Here is a 19459-nt window from a genome sequence, read left to right as displayed (position 1 = left end):
AAAACAAATAAATATATATATTTTTATTTTTTATTGTATTTTTTTTTAATTTTTAGCGAGGCAGCATTGTGGCACAGGGGTTAGTGCATGTTCCTCATAATACGAAGGTCCGGAGTAGTCCTGAGTTCAATCCCAGACTCGGGATCTTTCTGTGTGGAGTTTGCATGTCCTCCCCGTGACTGTGTGGGTTCCCTCCGGGTACTCCGGCCTCCTCCCACCTCCAAAGACATGCACCTGGGGATAGGTTGATTGGCAACACTAAATGGTCCCTAGTGTGTGAATGTTGTCTGTCTATCTGTGTTGGCCCTGTGATGAGGTGGCGACTTGTCCAGGGCGTACCCCGCCTTCCGCCCGAATGCAGCTGATCTCAGGATCAGCTATCTAGGCTCCAGCACCCCCGCGACCCCGAAAAGGACAATCAGTAGTAAAATGGATGAATTTTTTTTTAGCAATTTGGCCAAATCTACTAACTAATGTATTCGCTAGCCAACAAACGATAACAAAAGTGGAAGAGAGCACCAAGACGGGCTCGGCGCAGGATATCGCAGGAAAAAGAATAAACGCTTTCTTGTTTGTTCTTGCCAAATGCAAAATGATTTTTTTTTCTCGTTTTTTTTTGTATCTGCGTGCATGTGTGCGTCCCTACCGGCGGCGCTCTGCTGGGATGGATGTAAGCCGAGGGTTCAGATGGCTCCAAACGCCGGCGTCGCAGCGGACGACGTGTCACCCCTCCTCCAGCCGTCTGCCACCCTGGCTGTCAGAGAGCCTGTGGCAGCGCAGCAGGTTACGCATTTGTTGCCTGCTTCTTGCTTTCGAGCCTGCAAATAAAATAAATGGCTAATGTGTGGCGCTGTGATGGGATGCATCTCGGGCCGCCATGGAAAGTCTTTCTGATGTCCTTATGTCGCCTTCTAGTTGTGCACGAAAATCAGTTTAAGACACAAACAAACCCAAAACCACATTTCTCAACCAGCTATTGCAAGGAATTGAGGGATTTCACCATCTACGCTCCGTAATATCATCAAAAGGTTGAGAGAATCTGGAGAAATCACTGCACGTAAGCCATGATATTACGGACCTTCCATCCCTCAGGCGGTACTGCATCAAAAAGCGACATCCGTGTGTAAAGGATATCACCACATGGGCTCAGGGACACTTCGGAAAACCACTGTCAGTCACTACAGTTCTTCGTTACATCTGTAAGTGCAAGTTAAAACTCTACTATGCAAAACCAAAGCCATTTATCAACAACACCCAGAAACGCCGCCGGCTTCGCTGGGCCCGAGATCATCTAAGATGGACTGATGCAAAGTGGAAAAGTGTTCTGTGGTCTTATGAGTCTGAGTTGGTGCTTTACGAAACACTTGACAAAAATGTGTTTTAAGAAATACAAAACCCAAAGCCAGTGAATTGGTAAATACAAAAAAAATACAATGATTTGTAAATCCTTTTCAACTTATATTCAATTAAATTGACTGCTAAGACAAGATACTTCATGTTCAAATATTAGCTCATTTGGCATTTGAAGCCTGCAACGCGTTTCAAAAAAGCTGGCACAAGTGGCAAAAAAGACTGAAAAAGTTGAGGAATGCTCGTCAAACTCTTATTTGGAACATCCCCACGGGTGAACAGGCTAATTGGGAACAGGTGGGTGCCATGATTGGGTATGAAAGCAGCTTCCACGAAATGCTCAGTCATTCACAAACTGGGACGGGGCGAGGGTCACCACTTTGTCAACAAATGCCTGAGCAGATTGTTTAAGAACAACATTTCTCAACCAGCTGTTGCAAGGAATTTAGGGATTTCACCATTTATGGTCTGTAATATCATTGAAAGGTGCAGAGAATCTGGAGAAATCACTGCACGTAAGCCATGATATTACGGACCTTCCATCCCTCAGGCGGTACTGCATCAACAAGCGACATCAGTGTGTAAAGGATATCACCACATGGGCTCAGGAACACTACAGAAAACCACTGTCAGTCACTACAGTTCTTCGCTACGTCTGTAAGTGCATATTTTCCGGTCTACAAAGGGCACCGGGATCTAAGCTGCACCCATTACATTTTAGAAGAAAACAATATGTTTCTATATATAAGCCGCACCTGACTATAAGCCGCACCGACAAAATTAGAAGAAAGCAACATGTTTCTGTATATTAGTCGCACCAGACAATAAGCCGCACTCACTAAATTAAAATAAAACAATGTTTCCTCATATTAGTCGCACCTGACTATAAGCTGCACCCACTGAATTAGAAGAAAGCAACATGTTTCCGTATATTAGTCGTACCAGCCATTTATCAACAACACCCAGAAACGCCGGCGGCGTCGCTGCGCCCGAGCTCATCAAAGATGGACTGATGCAAAGTGGAAAAGTGTTCTGTGGTCTGACGAGTCCACATTTCAAATTGTTTTTGGGAACTGTGGACGTCGTGTCCTCCGGACCAAAGAGGAAAAGAACCATCCGGCTAAGTGTAAAAGCCAGCATGTGTGATGGTATGGGGGTGTATTAGTGCCCAAGACATGGGTAACTTACACATCTGTGAAGGCACCATTAATGCTGAAAGGTACATACAGGTTTGGGAGAAACATATGTTGCCATCCACACAACGTTGTCATGGACGCCCCTGCTTATTTCAGCAAGACGATGCCAAGCCACGTGTTACAACAGCGTGGCTTCGTAGTAAAAGAGTGCGGGTACTTTCCTGGCCCGCCTGCAGTCCAGACCTGTCTCCCATTGAAAATGTGTGGCGCATTATGAAGCCTAAAATAGCACAACGGACTGTTGAACAACTTAAGCTGTACATCAAGCAAGAATGGGAAAGAATCCCACCTGAGAAGCTTAAAAAATGTGTCGTCTCAGTTCCCAAACCTTTACTGAGTGTTGTTAAAAGGAAAGGCCATGTAACACAGTGGTGAACATGCCCTTTCCCAACTACTTTGGCACATGTTGCAGCCATGAAAGTCTAAGTTCATTATTATTTGCCAAAAAAAAAAAAAAAGAAGTTTCTCAGTGTGAACGTGAAGTATCTTGTCTTTGCAGTCTATTCAATTGAATATAAGTTGAAAAGGATTTGCAAATCATTGTATTCTCTTTTTATTTAGCATTTACACAACGTGACTTCACGTAAAAAAATTAAAAAAAAGATAATTGCTAGAAGTAAAGTTTTTAGGTTGAAAGGAATACAATGGTGAACAGCAATAAATCCACAAGGTTATTTTTCTTTGTTGTCTGGAAAGTCGACTTCTTTTCAAGTGTGGACGTTATGCAAGGAAAGATAAAGAAAGGTTGATTGTTTTGTTTGTTTTTTTTTACAGTACGGCGTCCTTTATGCTTTGGTTTTGTGAATAGCCGCCATAGATCATGTGATGACCTTTAAGGGACTGGAAATGAGTTTCATTTAAAGTGTGAGCAGAGTTGTGATAAAAGTGAAGCAATAACCACACTTTTTAGAGGACAAATCTTACACATAGAAGCTCCTGTTGGGGGAACACTTTCACCGTGGCCCTTTGTTGTGTGTATGTAGTGAGTCTCATTCTGCGTTGTGTAGTTTTTTTAAAATGAAGGACACTTCGCCATGCCGTCGGTTCAGTATTTATTGGTAACCTGTGTTGGAAACATGAAACACACACACAGGTCTCAACTTTCGGGCGGAGTGATATCTGCTCCTTCTCATTCAAACGTCCGAAGGAAGAGGAAGTAAACATTCATTCATATAAAAATAATAATAAGGTAAATTACATTAACAAAAACGTTTTATCACAAAATAATAATAATGCACAAATCCACATACCTGTGTTGGAAACATGAAACACACACACACACAGGTCTCAACTTTCGGGCGGAGTGATATCTGCTCCTGTGTGAGGTAAATACCATGCTTAATACTAACAAACAATTCACACAGTCGACGCTCTACTTGTAAATAAACGAAATTGTGCATACAAATTACTTTAAACAACACATCACTTGTACACACAACATTATTGGGTTAACTTTTAAAGTATCTAGAACGTTTAGGAAGAATATTTACAATATGAAGAAACACGGAGCAGTGAAGAACTATTACCTTCTCATTCAAACGTCCGAAGGAAGAGGAAGTAAAGCAATCGAAAAAAACAGCAAAGACACTTCCTGCACCAGACATCTGGTTCTTCAAAATAAAAGCGATACTTCAAAATAAAATATAACACCCTCTCTAGTTCATAATATAGCGCAACAACATCACACTATTACATTTGAACCGTGGCCCTTTGTTTGTGTGTGCACCGTGGCCCTTTGTTTGTGTGTGTGTACCATGGCCCTTTGTTCATGTGTGTGTACCATGGCCCTTTGTTCGTGTGTGCACCGTGGCCCTTTGTTTGTGTGTGCACCGTGGCCCTTTGTTCATGTGTGTGCACCGTGGCCCTTTGTTCATGTGTGTGTACCATGGCCCTTTGTTCGTGTGTGCACTGTGGCCCTTTGTTCATGTGTGTGTACCATGGCCCTTTGTTCATGTGTGTCTACCATGGCCCTTTGTTCGTGTGTGCACCGTGGCCCTTTGTTTGTGTGTACACCGCGGCCCTTCGTTTGTGTGTGCATCGTGATCTTTTGTTCGTGTGTGCACCGAACACTTTTATGAGTATTGACCTTTTAGGGAATTTTAGTGTGATTTTATTTTTTTTTAAACCGTCAGTGCTGAAAAAAAAAATAATGAATCAAAATCAATGTTGTTATGAATTATTGACATATTGACGGCTCCTATTACTTCACATGAAATATTCCACTTTGCATATTTTGTGTGTTTGCAATAAAAACTATTTTTTTAATGACAAAAATAAAATTAAAAAAACAAAAAAATAATAATGTATGACTTATTTTAACACTTTTATGAGTGGGACCCTTTTGGATCCCTGAGGATTTTAGTGTTTTGTTTTTTTTTAAACTGTCATTGCTGAAAAAATAATCATGAATCCAAATCAATGTTGTTATGAATTATTGACCTATTGAAGGCTCCAATTATTTCACATCAAATATTCCACTTTTAGGGGGAAATATTGCATATTCTGTGTGTTTTCCATAAAAAACATTTTTTTTAATGACAAAAATAGAATTAAAAATATATATATATATATGTATATATATATATATATATATAAAACCTTATAATCGACAAATGGATCTGAAGTTGATCTAGAGATTTAAATGTTAACAGTTTAAAAAAATAATAATAATGTATGACTTATTTAAACACTTTTATGAGTGGGACCCGAGAATTTTAACTGTCATTCCTCAAAAAATAATAATGAATCAAAATCAATGTTGTTATGAATTATTGACCTATTGAAGGCTCCAATTACTTCAAATCAAATATTCCACTTTTAGGGGAAAATATTGAATATTTTGTGTGTTTGCCATAAAAAACATTTTTTATGACAAAAATAAAATTAATCAAACAAAATAATATAAAAAAGTATAATTGAAAATGGATCTGAAGTTGATCTAGAGATTTAAATGTTAAAAGTTTAAAAAAATAATAATAATGTATGACTTATTTTAACACTTTTATGAGTGGGACCCTTTTGGATCCCTGAGAATGTTGGTGTGATTTTATTTTTTTTAAACTGTCATAGCTCAAAAAATAATAATAAATCAAATTAATGATGTTATGAACTATTGACATATTGAAGGCTCCAATTACTTCACATCAAATATTCTACTTTTAGGGGGAAATATTGCATATTTTGTGTGTTTGCTATAAAAAAAAATGTATATATATATATATATATATATATATATATATATATATATATATATATATATATATATATATATATATGTATATATATATATATATATATATATATATATTTATAATCGACAAATGGATCTGAAGTTGATCTTAAGATTTAAATGTTAAAAGTAAAAAATTAATAATAATGTTTGACTTATTTTGGCATCTGTCATAAGTCAGGATGGCCGAGTGGTCTAAGGCGCCAGACTCAAGGTCACACCTTCCCTGCTTGGGAATTGTGGTCTCCAGATGGAGGCGTGGGTTCAAATCCCACTTTTGACACTGTCCTTTTGCCGCACAGACTGAAAAGTAGACACTAGGTGGCAGCAAAAGCACATAACAAACACAGCTGTGCTAAAATGCAGCTTCATGTCATATTTAGTTAGCTTCTTCATGTTGTTAACTAGCTGCACACGCTGGAACTTTCTGACGAAACATCCACATTTTGATGTCGGCCCCTGAGTGTTTGGCTCTTGAAACTGTGGCCCTCTTCATGATGTAGTTGAATAGCCCTGAAATAGGAAGAGACAACATCACACAGCAAACAACATGTAAACACACTACCACTACTACTACTACTACTATGAGGGAATAATGAATAACAGATCAAGGAAGTGACAAGGTTTCAATCCTACAATATCCTCTTTGTGGACAACGAGAGTGTGTCGTATGTCAGGATGGCCGAGCGGTCTAAGGCGCCAGACTCAAGGTCACACCTTCCCTGCTTGGGAATTCTGGTCTCCAGTTGGAGGCGTGGGTTCAAATCCCACTTCTGACATTGTTCTTTTGGGGTAAAATCAAAGTTTGGAAAATAAGAGCAACTTCCTGTCATATGATAGAATTGCGCCCTCATTTTCGTTGTGTTTGTTGTGTCCTAACTTTAAATCAAAATGTGATTTTAGGAATTTGTTCCCAATGTTTTAGGTGTTCTTTTTAACCTTGTCATATGTCAGAATTGCTTTGTGTTTGTTGTGTCCAAAAATACTTCAATTCGCAGCATTTTTTAAAGAAAGTTGTGTCAAAAGTTGCAATGATTTTGAAGCATATTTCTTATTTCATTAAATTTAAATCAAAATGTGATTTTAGGAATTTGTTCCCAGTTTTAGGTGTTCTTTTTAACCTTAATTTCAAAAAGCACATGAGTTTAACAAAAAAAGGAAAACAAATACTGTATTAATGTTTTACTTATTTTATATTGCACAGACTTAAAAGTAGTCACTTGACACCAGAAACAATTTTTCTATGACAAAAATATAATTAAAAAAACAAAAAAATATACAAAAACTTATAATCGACACGTGTATCTTAAGATGATTTAGCAATTTTAAAAGTTGAAAGTAAAAAAAAAATGTATTCATTATTTTAACACCTTTATGAGTGGGACTCTTTTGGATCCCCGAGAATTTTACAGTGAATTGTTTTCTTTTTTTTTACTATCATTGCTCAAAAAAGAATAATGAATCATAATAAATGTTGTTATGAATTATTGACCTATTGAAGGCTCCAATTACTTCACATCAAATATTCCACTTTTAGGGGGAAATATTGCATATTTTGTGTGTTTGCCATAAAAAAAAATGTTTAGGACAAAAGTAGAATTTAAAAAAAAAAAAAGTATATATACATATTTATTTATTTTTTCTTGTATATTATAACCTTATAATCGACAAATGGATCTGAAGTTGATCTAGAGATTTAAATTGAGAGTTTGGTTCTTGAAACTGTGGCCCTCTTCATGATGTAGTTGAATAGCCCTGAAATAGGAAGAGACAACATCACACAGCAAACAACATATAAACACACTACCACTACTACTACTACTACTACTATGAGGGAATAATGAATAACAAATCAAGGAAGTGACAAGGTTTCAATACTACAATAAAAGAAGGTCTTATTCTCCAAACTTTAACTTTGCCCCAAAAGTTCAATGTCAGAAGTGGGATTTGAACCCACGCCTCCAACTGGAGACCAGAACTCCCAAGCAGGGAAGGTGTGACCTTGAGTCTGGCGCCTTAGACCGCTCGGCCATCCTGACAGTTAAGAAGCTATACATCAACAACTGAGAGCAGACTTTGTACAGTAAGTGATTGTTTTATTTTGGTTTATTATGGTTAGTTTGTATGTTCTTTTTTGTCATAAAAAAAACACAAAATTTAGTTTTTTATGGCAAACATAAAAAATATGCAATATTTCCCCCAAAAGTGGAATATTTGATGTGAAGTAATTGGAGCCTTCAATAGGTCAATAATTTATAACAACATTGATTTTGATTCATTATTATTTTTTGAGCAATGACAGTTTAAAAAAACAAAAAAAACAATCACAATAAAATTCTCGGGGATCCAAAAGGGTCCCACTCATAAAAGTGTTAAAATAAGTCATACATTATTTATTTTTTTAACTTTTAACATTTAAATCTGTAGATCAAGTTCAGATCCATTTGTTGAATATAAGTTTTTGCCTATTTTTTGTTTGTTTAATTCTATTGTTGTCATTCAAAAAATAGTTTTTTATGGCAAACACACAAAATATGCAATAGTTCCCCTAAAAGTGGAATTTTCGATTTGAAGTCATTGGAGCCTTCAATAGGTCAATAATTTATAACAACATTTATTATGATTCATTTCTTATTTTTTGAAAAATTTAAGTTTAAAAAATTTAATAAAATCACACTAAAATTCTTAGGGATCCAAAAGGGTCCCACTCATAAAAGTGCTAAAATAAGTCATACATTATTTTTTTTTTAACTTTCAACTTTGAAATCTCTAAATCAACTTAAGATCCATTTGTTGATTATAATTTGTAATATCTATATATTTTTTTTTTTTTTTTTTTTTTGTCATAGAAAAAAAATTTTTTTATGGCAAACACACAAAATATGCAATATTTCCCCCTAAAAGTGGAATATTCCATTTGAAGTAATTGGAGCCTTAAATAGGTCAATAATTTATAACAACATTAAATTTGATTCATTATTATTTTTTGAGCAATGACAGTTTAAAAAAAAATAATTCTGCTAAAATTCTCGGAGATTCAAAAGGGTCATAAAAGTGTTAAAATAAGTCATACATTTTTTTTTTTACTTTCAATTTTTAAATCTGTAAATCAGCTTCAGATCCATTTGTCGATTACAAGTTTTTATCTATTTTTTGTTTGATTAATTCTATTTTTCTCATGAAAATTTTTTTTTTTATGGCAAACACACAAAATATTCAATATTTTCCCCTAAAAGTGGAATATTTGATGTCAATGTTTTATAACAACATTGATTTTGATTCATTATTATTTTTTGAGGAATGAAATAAGTAAAACATCAATACAGTATTTTTTTTCCTTTTTTTGTTCAAATTCTGTGCTTTTTTAGCATTAAGGTTAAAAAGAACACCTAAAACATTGGGAACACATTCCTAAAATCTCATTTTGATTTAAAGTTAGGACACAACCAACACAAAGAAATAGACTGTGAAATTCTATCATATGACAGGAAGTTGCCCTTATTTTCCAAACTTTAAATTTGCCCCAAAAGCACAATGTCAGAAGTGGGATTTGAACCCACGCCTCCAACTGGAGAGCAGAATTCCCAAGCAGGGAAGGTGTGACCTTGAGTCTGGCGCCTTAGACCGCTCGGCCATCCTGACATGTGACAACAGTCACTTACTGTACAATATCTGCTCTCAGTTGTTGATGTGCCGCTTTTTACCTGTCAGAATCCCACTTCTGACATTATACTTTTTGTTATCAATTATTATGAATGATTTAAAATAAGTTCAAAATTGTGTTACCTTGTAGAAAAAATGAGTAAGACCATTTTGGATCTACGAGATTTTAGCAGATTTTTTTTTTTTTAAACTGTCATTGCTCAAAAAATAGTAATGAATCAAAACCAATGTTGTTATAAATTATTGACCTATTGAAGGCTCCAATTACTTCACATCAAATATTCCACTTTTGGGGGGAAATACTGCATATTTTATTTATGTTTGCCAGAAAAAACTAAGTTTTGGGTTTTTTTATGACAAAAACTAAGATACAAACTAACCATCCATCCATCCATCCATCCATTTCTACCGCTTATCCCTTCGGGGTCGCGGGGGGCGCTGGAGCCTATCTCAGCTGCAATCGGGCAGAAGGCGGGGTACACAATAAACCAAAATAAAACAATCACTTACTGTACAAAGTCTGCTCTCAGTTGTTGATGTGCTGCTTCTTAACTGTCAGGATGGCCGAGGGGTCTAAGGCGCCAGACTCAAGGTCACACCTTCCCTGCTTGGGAATTCTGGTCTCCAGTTGGAGGCGTGGGTTCAAATCCCACTTCTGACATTGAACTTTTGCCGCACAGACTGAAAAGTAGACACTAGGTGGCAGCAAAAGCACATAACAAACACAGCTGAGCTAAAATGCAGCTTCATGTCATATTTAGTTAGCTTCTTCATGTTGTTAACTAGCTGCACACGCTGGAACTTTCTGACGAAACATCTACATTTTGATGTGCGGCCCCTGAGTGTTTGGTTCTTGAAACTGTGGCCCTCTTCATGATGTAGTTGAATAGCCCTGAAATAGGAAGAGACAACATCACACAGCAAACAACATGTAAACACACTACCACTACTACTACTACTACTATGAGGGAATAATGAATAACAAATCAAGGAAGTGACAAGGTTTCAATCCTAAAGTAAAAGAAGGTCTTATTTTCCAAACTTTAACTTTGCCCCAAAAGGTCAATGTCAGAAGTGGGATTTGAACCCACGCCTCCAACTGGAGACCAGAATTCCCAAGCAGGGAAGGTGTGACCTTGAGTCTGGCGCCTTAGACCACTCGGCCATCCTGACATATGACTATAGTCACTTACTGTACAATATCTGCTCTCAGTTGTTGATGTGCCGTTTTACCTGCCAGAATCCCACTTCTGACATTATACTTTTTGTTGTCAATTATAAATAATGATTTAAAATCAGTTCAAAATTGTGTTACCTTGTATAAAAAATGAGTAAGACCCTTTTGGATCTACGAGATTTAGGCGGATTTTTTTTTTTTAAACTGTCATTGCTCAAAAAATAATAATGAATCAAAATCAATTTTGTTATAAATTATTGACCTATTGAAGGCTCCAATTACTTCACCTCAAATATTCCACTTTTGGGGGGAAATACTGCATATATTATTTATGTTTGCCAGAAAAAACTAAGTTTTGGGTTTTTTTATGACAAAAAAGAAGATAAAAACTAACCATAATAAACCAAAATAAAACAATCACTTACTGTGCAAAGTCTGCTCTCAGTTGTTGATGTTCTGCTTCTTAACTGTCAGGATGGCCGAGCGGTCTAAGGCGCCAGACTCAAGGTCACACCTTCCCTGCTTGGGAATTCTGGTCTCCAGTTGGAGGCGTGGGTTCAAATCCCACTTCTGACATTGTGCTTTTGCCGCACAGACTGAAAAGTAGACACTAGGTGGCAGCAAAAGCACATAACAAACACAGCTGAGCTAAAATGCAGCTTCATGTCATATTTAGTTAGCTTCTTCATGTTGTTAACTAGCTGCACACGCTGGAAAACTTTCTGACGAAACATCCACATTTTGATGTGCGGCCCCTGAGTGTTTGGTTCTTGAAACTGTGGCCCTCTTCATGATGTAGTTGAATAGCCCTGAAATAGGAAGAGACAACATCACACAGCAAACAACATGTAAACAAACTACCACTACTACTACTACTACTATGAGGGAATAATGAATAACAAATCAAGGAAGTGACAAGGTTTCAATCTTGAAATAAAAGAGGGTCTTATTTTCCAAACATTAACTTTTCCCCAGAATTTCAATGTCAGAAGTGGGATTTGAACCCACGACTCCAACTGGAGACCAGAATTCCCAAGCAGGGAAGGTGTGACCTTGAGTCTGGCGCCTTAGACCACTCGGCCATCCTGACAGTTAAGAAGCAGCACATCAACAACTGAGAGCAGACTTTGTACAGTAAGTGATTGTTTTATTTTGGTTTATTATGATTAGTTTGTATGTTCTTTTTTGTCATAAAAAAAACCCAAAACTTGTTTTTTTCTGCCAAAAGTGGAATATTTGATGTGAAGTAATTGGAGCCTTCAATAGGTCAATAATTCATAAAAACATTGATTTTGATGCATTATTATTTTTTTAACAATGACAGTTAAAAAAAACAAAAAACAATCACACTAAAATTCTCGGGGATCCAAAAGGGTCCCACTCATAAAAGTGTTACAATAAGTCATACATTATTTATTTGTTTAACTTTTAACATTTAAATCTGTAGATCAAGTTCAGATCCATTTGTTGAATATAAGTTTTTACCTATTTTTTGTTTGTTTAATTCTATTGTTGTCATTAAAAAATATGCAATATTTCCCCCTAAAAGTGGAATATTTGATGTGAAGTAATTGGAGCCTTCAATAGGTCAATAATTCATAACAACATTTATTATGATTCATTTCTTATTTTTTGAGCAATTAAAGTTTAAAAAATTTAATAAAATCACACTAAAATTGTCAGGGATCCAAAAGGGTCCCACTCATTTAAGTGCTAAAATAAATCATACATTTTTTTTTTTTTAACTTTCAACTTTGAAATCTCTAAATCAACTTAAGATCTATTTGTTGATTATAATTTGCAATATATATATATATATATATATATATATATATATATATATATATATATATATATATATATATATATATATATATATATATATATATATATATATATATATATATATTTTATTTTTTTTTATTTATTTTTTTTTGTCATAAAAAAAAAGTTTTTTTTTTTATGGCAAACACACAAAATATGCAATATTTCCCCCTAAAAGTGGAATATTTCATTTGAAGTAATTGGAGCCTTAAATAGGTCAATAATTTATAACAACATTAAATTTGATTCATTATTATTTTTTGAGCAATGACAGTTTAAAAAAAAAATCTGCTAAAATTCTCGGGGATTCAAAAGGGTCCCACTCATAAAAGTGTTCAAATAAGTCTTACATTTTTTTTTTTTTACTTTCAACTTTTAAATCTGTAAATCAACTTCCGATCCATTTGTCGATTACAAGTTTTTATCTATTTTTTGTTTGATTAATTCTATTTTTCTCATGAAAAAATTTTTTTTTTATGGCAAACACACAAAATATTAAATATTTTCCCCTAAAAGTGGAATATTTGATGTCAATATTTTATAACAACATTGATTTTGATTCATTATTATTTTTTGAGCAATGAAATAAGTAAAACATCAATACAGTATTTGTTTTCCTTTTTTTGTTAAAATTCTGTGCTTTTTTTAGCATTAAGGTTAAAAAGAACACCTAAAACTTTGGGAACACATTCCTAAAATCACATTTTGATTTAAAGTTAGGACACAAAAACACAACGAAATTGACGGTGAAATTCGATCATATGACAGGAAGTTGCTCTTATTTTCCAAACTTTAAATTTGCCCCAAAAGATCAATGTCAGAAGTGGGATTTGAACCCACGCCTCCAACTGGAGACCAGAATTCCCAAGCAGGGAAGGTGTGACCTTGAGTCTGGCGCCTTAGACCACTCGGCCATCCTGACATGTGACAACAATCACTTACTGTACAATATCTGCTCTCAGTTGTTGATGTGCCGCTTTTTACCTGCCAGAATCCCACTTCTGACATTATACTTTTTGTTATCAATTATAATTAATGATTTAAAATCAGTTCAAAATTGTGTTACCTTGTAGAAAAATGAGTAAGACCCTTTTGGATCTACGAGATTTTAGCGGATTTTTTTTTTTTAATCTGTCATTGCTCAAAAAATAATAATGAATCAAAATCAATGTTGTTATAAATTATTGACCTATTGAAGGCTCCAATTACTTCACATCAAATATTCCACTTTTGGGGGGAAATACTGCATATATTATTTATGTTTGCCAGAAAAAACTAAGTTTTGGGTTTTTTTATGACAAAAAAGAAGATAAAAACTAACCATAATAAACCAAAATAAAACAATCACTTACTGTGCAAAGTCTGCTCTCAGTTGTTGATGTTCTGCTTCTTAACTGTCAGGATGGCCGAGCGGTCTAAGGCGCCAGACTCAAGGTCACACCTTCCCTGCTTGGGAATTCTGGTCTCCAGTTGGAGGCGTGGGTTCAAATCCCACTTCTGACATTGTGCTTTTGCCGCACAGACTGAAAAGTAGACACTAGGTGGCAGCAAAAGCACATAACAAACACAGCTGAGCTAAAATGCAGCTTCATGTCATATTTAGTTAGCTTCTTCATGTTGTTAACTAGCTGCACACGCTGGAAAACTTTCTGACGAAACATCCACATTTTGATGTGCGGCCCCTGAGTGTTTGGTTCTTGAAACTGTGGCCCTCTTCATGATGTAGTTGAATAGCCCTGAAATAGGAAGAGACAACATCACACAGCAAACAACATGTAAACAAACTACCACTACTACTACTACTACTATGAGGGAATAATGAATAACAAATCAAGGAAGTGACAAGGTTTCAATCTTGAAATAAAAGAGGGTCTTATTTTCCAAACATTAACTTTTCCCCAGAATTTCAATGTCAGAAGTGGGATTTGAACCCACGACTCCAACTGGAGAGCAGAATTCCCAAGCAGGGAAGGTGTGACCTTGAGTCTGGCGCCTTAGACCACTCGGCCATCCTGACAGTTAAGAAGCAGCACATCAACAACTGAGAGCAGACTTTGTACAGTAAGTGATTGTTTTATTTTGGTTTATTATGATTAGTTTGTATGTTCTTTTTTGTCATAAAAAAAACCCAAAACTTGTTTTTTTCTGCCAAAAGTGGAATATTTGATGTGAAGTAATTGGAGCCTTCAATAGGTCAATAATTCATAAAAACATTGATTTTGATGCATTATTATTTTTTTAACAATGACAGTTAAAAAAAACAAAAAACAATCACACTAAAATTCTCGGGGATCCAAAAGGGTCCCACTCATAAAAGTGTTACAATAAGTCATACATTATTTATTTGTTTAACTTTTAACATTTAAATCTGTAGATCAAGTTCAGATCCATTTGTTGAATATAAGTTTTTACCTATTTTTTGTTTGTTTAATTCTATTGTTGTCATTAAAAAATATGCAATATTTCCCCCTAAAAGTGGAATATTTGATGTGAAGTAATTGGAGCCTTCAATAGGTCAATAATTCATAACAACATTTATTATGATTCATTTCTTATTTTTTGAGCAATTAAAGTTTAAAAAATTTAATAAAATCACACTAAAATTGTCAGGGATCCAAAAGGGTCCCACTCATTTAAGTGCTAAAATAAATCATACATTTTTTTTTTTTTAACTTTCAACTTTGAAATCTCTAAATCAACTTAAGATCTATTTGTTGATTATAATTTGCAATATATATATATATATATATATATATATATATATATATATATATATATATATATATATATATATATATATATATATATATATATATATATATATTTTATTTTTTTTTATTTATTTTTTTTTGTCATAAAAAAAAAGTTTTTTTTTTTATGGCAAACACACAAAATATGCAATATTTCCCCCTAAAAGTGGAATATTTCATTTGAAGTAATTGGAGCCTTAAATAGGTCAATAATTTATAACAACATTAAATTTGATTCATTATTATTTTTTGAGCAATGACAGTTTAAAAAAAAAATCTGCTAAAATTCTCGGAGATTCAAAAGGGTCCCACTCATAAAAGTGTTCAAATAAGTCTTACATTTTTTTTTTTTTACTTTCAACTTTTAAATCTGTAAATCAACTTCCGATCCATTTGTCGATTACAAGTTTTTATCTATTTTTTGTTTGATTAATTCTATTTTTCTCATGAAAAAATTTTTTTTTTATGGCAAACACACAAAATATTAAATATTTTCCCCTAAAAGTGGAATATTTGATGTCAATATTTTATAACAACATTGATTTTGATTCATTATTATTTTTTGAGCAATGAAATAAGTAAAACATCAATACAGTATTTGTTTTCCTTTTTTTGTTAAAATTCTGTGCTTTTTTTAGCATTAAGGTTAAAAAGAACACCTAAAACTTTGGGAACACATTCCTAAAATCTCATTTTGATTTAAAGTTAGGACACAAAAACACAACGAAATTGACGGTGAAATTCGATCATATGACAGGAAGTTGCTCTTATTTTCCAAACTTTAAATTTGCCCCAAAAGATCAATGTCAGAAGTGGGATTTGAACCCACGCCTCCAACTGGAGACCAGAATTCCCAAGCAGGGTAGGTGTGACCTTGAGTCTGGCGCCTTACACCACTCGGCCATCCTGACATGTGACAACAATCACTTACTGTACAATATCTGCTCTCAGTTGTTGATGTGCCGCTTTTTACCTGCCAGAATCCCACTTCTGACATTATACTTTTTGTTATCAATTATAATTAATGATTTAAAATCAGTTCAAAATTGTGTTACCTTGTAGAAAAATGAGTAAGACCCTTTTGGATCTACGAGATTTTAGCGGATTTTTTTTTTTTAATCTGTCATTGCTCAAAAAATAATAATGAATCAAAATCAATGTTGTTATAAATTATTGACCTATTGAAGGCTCCAATTACTTCACATCAAATATTCCACTTTTGGGGGGAAATACTGCATATATTATTTATGTTTGCCAGAAAAAACTAAGTTTTGGGTTTTTTTATGACAAAAAAGAAGATAAAAACTAAACATAATAAACCAAAATAAAACAATCACTTACTGTACAAAGTCTGCTCTCAGTTGTTGATGTGCTGCTTCTTAACTGTCAGGATGGCCGAGCGGTCTAAGGCGCCAGACTCAAGGTCACACCTTCCCTGCTTGGGAATTCTGGTCTCCAGTTGGAGGCGTGGGTTCAAATCCCACTTCTGACATTGAGCTTTTGCCGCACAGACTGAAAAGTAGACACTAGGTGGCAGCAAAAGCACATAACAAACACAGCTGAGCTAAAATGCAGCTTCATGTCATATTTAGTTAGCTTCTTCATGTTGCTAACTAGCTGCACACGCTGGAAGTCTTTCTGACGAAACATCCACATTTTGATGTGCGGCCCCTGAGTGTTTGGTTCTTGAAACTGTGGCCCTCTTCATGATGTAGTTGAATAGCCCTGAAATAGGAAGAGACAACATCACACAGCAAACAACATGTAAACAAACTACCACTACTACTACTACTACTATGAGGGAATAATGAATAACAAATCAAGGAAGTGACAAGGTTTCAATCCTAAAATAAAAGAGGGTCTTATTTTCCAAACTTTAACTTTTCCCCAGAACGTCAATGTCAGAAGTGGGATTTGAACCCACGACTCCAACTGGAGACCAGAATTCCCAAGCAGGGAAGGTGTGACCTTGAGTCTGGCGCCTTAGACCACTCGGCCATCCTGACATATGATAAGCATCACATCAGCAACTGAGAGCAGACTTTGTACAGTAAGTGATTGTTTTATTTTGGTTTATTATGATTAGTTTGTATATTCTTTTTTGTCATAAAAAAAACCCAAAACTTAGTTTTTTCTGCCAAAAGTGGAATATTTGATGTGAAGTAATTGGAGCGTTCAATAGGTCAATAATTCATAAAAACATTGATTTTGATTCATTATTATTTTTTGAGCAATGACAGTTAAAAAAAAACAAAAAACAATCACAATAAAATTCTCGGGGATCCAAAAGGGTCCCAGTCATAAAAGTGTTAAAATAAGTCATACATTTTTTTTTTTTTAACTTTTAACATTTAAATCTGTAGATCAAGTTCAGATGCATTTGTTGAAAAAAGTTTTTACCTATTTTTTGTTTGTTTAATTCTATTGTTGTCATTAAAAAAAATAATTTTTTTATGGCAAAAACAAAATATGCAATATTTCCCCCTAAAAGTGGAATATTTGATGTGAAGTAATTAGAGCCTTCAATAGGTCAATAATTCATAACAACATTTATTATGATTCATTTCTTATTTTTTGAGCAATTAAAGTTTAAAAAATTTAATAAAAATCACACTAAAATTCTCAGGGATCCAAAAGGGTCCCACTCATAAAAGTGTTAAAATAAGTCATACATTATTATTTTTTTAACTTGTTATATATATATATATATATATATATATATATATATATATATATATATATATATATATATATATATATATATATATATATATATATATATATATATATATATATATATATATATATATATATATATTATATATATATATATATATATATATATATATATATATATATATATATATATATATATATTATATATATATAATTCTGCTAAAATTCTCGGAGATTCAAAAGGGTCCCACTCATAAAAGTGTTAAAATAAGTCATACATTTTTTTTTTTTTTATTTCAACTTTTAAATCTGTAAATCAACTTCAGATCCATTTGTCGATTACAAGTTTTTATCTATTTTTTGTTTGATTAATTCTATTTTTCTCATGAAAATTTTTTTTTTTATGGCAAACACACAAAATATTCAATATTTTCCCCTAAAAGTGGAATATTTGATGTCAATGTTTTATAACAACATTGATTTTGATTCATTATTATTTTTTGAGCAATGAAATAAGTAAAACATCAATACAGTATTTGTTTTCCTCTTTTTGTTAAAATCCTGTCCTTTTCTAGCTTAAAGTTAAAAAGAACACCTAAAACATTGGGAACACATTCCTAAAACCACATTTTGATTTAAAGTTAGGACACAAAAACACAAAGAAATAGACTGTGAAATTCTATCATATGACAGGAAGTTGCTTTTATTTTCCAAATTTAAATTTGCCCCAAAAGTTCAATATCAGAAGTGGGATTTGAACCCACGCCTCCAACTGGAGACCAGAATTCCCAAGCAGGGAAGGTGTGACCTTGAGTCTGGCGCCTTAGACCACTCGGCCATCCTGACAGTCAAGAAGCACCACATTAACAACTGAGAGCAGACTTTGTACAGTAAGTGATTGTTTTATTTTGGTTTATTATGGTTAGTTTGTATGTTCTTTTTTGTCATAAAAAAAACCCCAAAACTTGTTTTTTTCTGCCAAAAGTGTAATATTTGATGTGAAGTAATTGGAGCCTTCAATAGGTCAATAATTCATAAAAACATTGATTTTGATTCATTATTATTTTTTGAGCAATGACAGTTAAAAAAAACAAAAAACAATCACACTAAAATTCTCAGGGATCCAAAAGGGTCCCAGTCATAAAAGTGTTACAATAAGTCATACATTATTTATTTTTTTAACTTTTAACATTTAAATCTGTAGATCAAGTTCAGATCCATTTGTTGAATATAAGTTTTTACCTATTTTTTGTTTGTTTAATTCTATTGTTGTCATTAAAAAAATAGTTTTTTATGGCAAACACACAAAATATGCAATATTTCCCTCTAAAAGTGGAATATTTGATGTGAAGTAATTGGAGCGTTCAATAGGTCAATAATTCATAACAACATTTATTATGATTCATAAATCAACTTCAGATCCATTTGTCAATTACAAGTTTGTATCTATTTTTTGTTTGATCAATTCTATTTTTCTCATGAACATTTTTTTTTTTTTATGGCAAACACACAAAATATTAAATATTTTCCCCTAAAAGTGGAATATTTGATGTCAATATTTTACTTTGATTTTGATTCATTATTATTTTTTGAG

The 19459-nt window shown here is 33.7% G+C and overlaps 1 long non-coding RNA gene and 15 other non-coding genes across 17 annotated transcripts; 6 read left to right on the top strand and 10 right to left on the bottom strand.

Annotated features, from left to right (window-relative positions):
* Positions 1–93: 93 nt before the first annotated feature.
* LOC133629860 (uncharacterized) lies at positions 94–4086 on the bottom strand. Of its 2 annotated transcripts, XR_009821140.1 has the most exons (4): positions 4073–4086; positions 3471–3862; positions 647–818; positions 94–234 (listed from the first exon to the last, which is right to left on the bottom strand). It is a non-coding gene; the product is annotated as an uncharacterized LOC133629860 (long non-coding RNA). The 2 variants fall into 2 exon arrangements; XR_009821139.1 differs by lacking the exon at positions 94–234 and having other exon boundaries at positions 248–818.
* Positions 4087–5951: 1865 nt separating this feature from the next.
* trnal-caa (transfer RNA leucine (anticodon CAA)) lies at positions 5952–6058 on the top strand. The gene is made up of 2 exons: positions 5952–5989; positions 6020–6058. It is a non-coding gene; the product is annotated as a tRNA-Leu (tRNA).
* Positions 6059–6447: 389 nt separating this feature from the next.
* On the top strand, positions 6448–6554 carry trnal-caa (transfer RNA leucine (anticodon CAA)). The gene is made up of 2 exons: positions 6448–6485; positions 6509–6554. It is a non-coding gene; the product is annotated as a tRNA-Leu (tRNA).
* Positions 6555–7707: 1153 nt separating this feature from the next.
* trnal-caa (transfer RNA leucine (anticodon CAA)) lies at positions 7708–7814 on the bottom strand. The gene is made up of 2 exons: positions 7777–7814; positions 7708–7753 (listed from the first exon to the last, which is right to left on the bottom strand). It is a non-coding gene; the product is annotated as a tRNA-Leu (tRNA).
* Positions 7815–9310: 1496 nt separating this feature from the next.
* On the bottom strand, positions 9311–9417 carry trnal-caa (transfer RNA leucine (anticodon CAA)). The gene is made up of 2 exons: positions 9380–9417; positions 9311–9345 (listed from the first exon to the last, which is right to left on the bottom strand). It is a non-coding gene; the product is annotated as a tRNA-Leu (tRNA).
* Positions 9418–9992: 575 nt separating this feature from the next.
* Positions 9993–10099, top strand: trnal-caa (transfer RNA leucine (anticodon CAA)). The gene is made up of 2 exons: positions 9993–10030; positions 10054–10099. It is a non-coding gene; the product is annotated as a tRNA-Leu (tRNA).
* A 405-nt stretch (positions 10100–10504) lies between these two features.
* Positions 10505–10611, bottom strand: trnal-caa (transfer RNA leucine (anticodon CAA)). The gene is made up of 2 exons: positions 10574–10611; positions 10505–10550 (listed from the first exon to the last, which is right to left on the bottom strand). It is a non-coding gene; the product is annotated as a tRNA-Leu (tRNA).
* A 473-nt stretch (positions 10612–11084) lies between these two features.
* trnal-caa (transfer RNA leucine (anticodon CAA)) lies at positions 11085–11191 on the top strand. Its single transcript has 2 exons — positions 11085–11122; positions 11146–11191. It is a non-coding gene; the product is annotated as a tRNA-Leu (tRNA).
* A 407-nt stretch (positions 11192–11598) lies between these two features.
* trnal-caa (transfer RNA leucine (anticodon CAA)) lies at positions 11599–11705 on the bottom strand. Its single transcript has 2 exons — positions 11668–11705; positions 11599–11644 (listed from the first exon to the last, which is right to left on the bottom strand). It is a non-coding gene; the product is annotated as a tRNA-Leu (tRNA).
* Positions 11706–13254: 1549 nt separating this feature from the next.
* Positions 13255–13361, bottom strand: trnal-caa (transfer RNA leucine (anticodon CAA)). Its single transcript has 2 exons — positions 13324–13361; positions 13255–13300 (listed from the first exon to the last, which is right to left on the bottom strand). It is a non-coding gene; the product is annotated as a tRNA-Leu (tRNA).
* Positions 13362–13835: 474 nt separating this feature from the next.
* Positions 13836–13942, top strand: trnal-caa (transfer RNA leucine (anticodon CAA)). Its single transcript has 2 exons — positions 13836–13873; positions 13897–13942. It is a non-coding gene; the product is annotated as a tRNA-Leu (tRNA).
* A 407-nt stretch (positions 13943–14349) lies between these two features.
* Positions 14350–14456, bottom strand: trnal-caa (transfer RNA leucine (anticodon CAA)). Its single transcript has 2 exons — positions 14419–14456; positions 14350–14384 (listed from the first exon to the last, which is right to left on the bottom strand). It is a non-coding gene; the product is annotated as a tRNA-Leu (tRNA).
* Positions 14457–15993: 1537 nt separating this feature from the next.
* On the bottom strand, positions 15994–16100 carry trnal-caa (transfer RNA leucine (anticodon CAA)). The gene is made up of 2 exons: positions 16063–16100; positions 15994–16039 (listed from the first exon to the last, which is right to left on the bottom strand). It is a non-coding gene; the product is annotated as a tRNA-Leu (tRNA).
* Positions 16101–16574: 474 nt separating this feature from the next.
* trnal-caa (transfer RNA leucine (anticodon CAA)) lies at positions 16575–16681 on the top strand. Its single transcript has 2 exons — positions 16575–16612; positions 16636–16681. It is a non-coding gene; the product is annotated as a tRNA-Leu (tRNA).
* Positions 16682–17088: 407 nt separating this feature from the next.
* On the bottom strand, positions 17089–17195 carry trnal-caa (transfer RNA leucine (anticodon CAA)). The gene is made up of 2 exons: positions 17158–17195; positions 17089–17134 (listed from the first exon to the last, which is right to left on the bottom strand). It is a non-coding gene; the product is annotated as a tRNA-Leu (tRNA).
* Positions 17196–18604: 1409 nt separating this feature from the next.
* trnal-caa (transfer RNA leucine (anticodon CAA)) lies at positions 18605–18711 on the bottom strand. Its single transcript has 2 exons — positions 18674–18711; positions 18605–18650 (listed from the first exon to the last, which is right to left on the bottom strand). It is a non-coding gene; the product is annotated as a tRNA-Leu (tRNA).
* Positions 18712–19459: the final 748 nt, after the last annotated feature.

This window comes from Entelurus aequoreus, linkage group LG02, assembly GCF_033978785.1.
Source record: "Entelurus aequoreus isolate RoL-2023_Sb linkage group LG02, RoL_Eaeq_v1.1, whole genome shotgun sequence".
Taxonomy (NCBI): domain Eukaryota; kingdom Metazoa; phylum Chordata; class Actinopteri; order Syngnathiformes; family Syngnathidae; genus Entelurus; species Entelurus aequoreus.
This window is presented reverse-complemented; position numbering and strand designations above follow the sequence as displayed.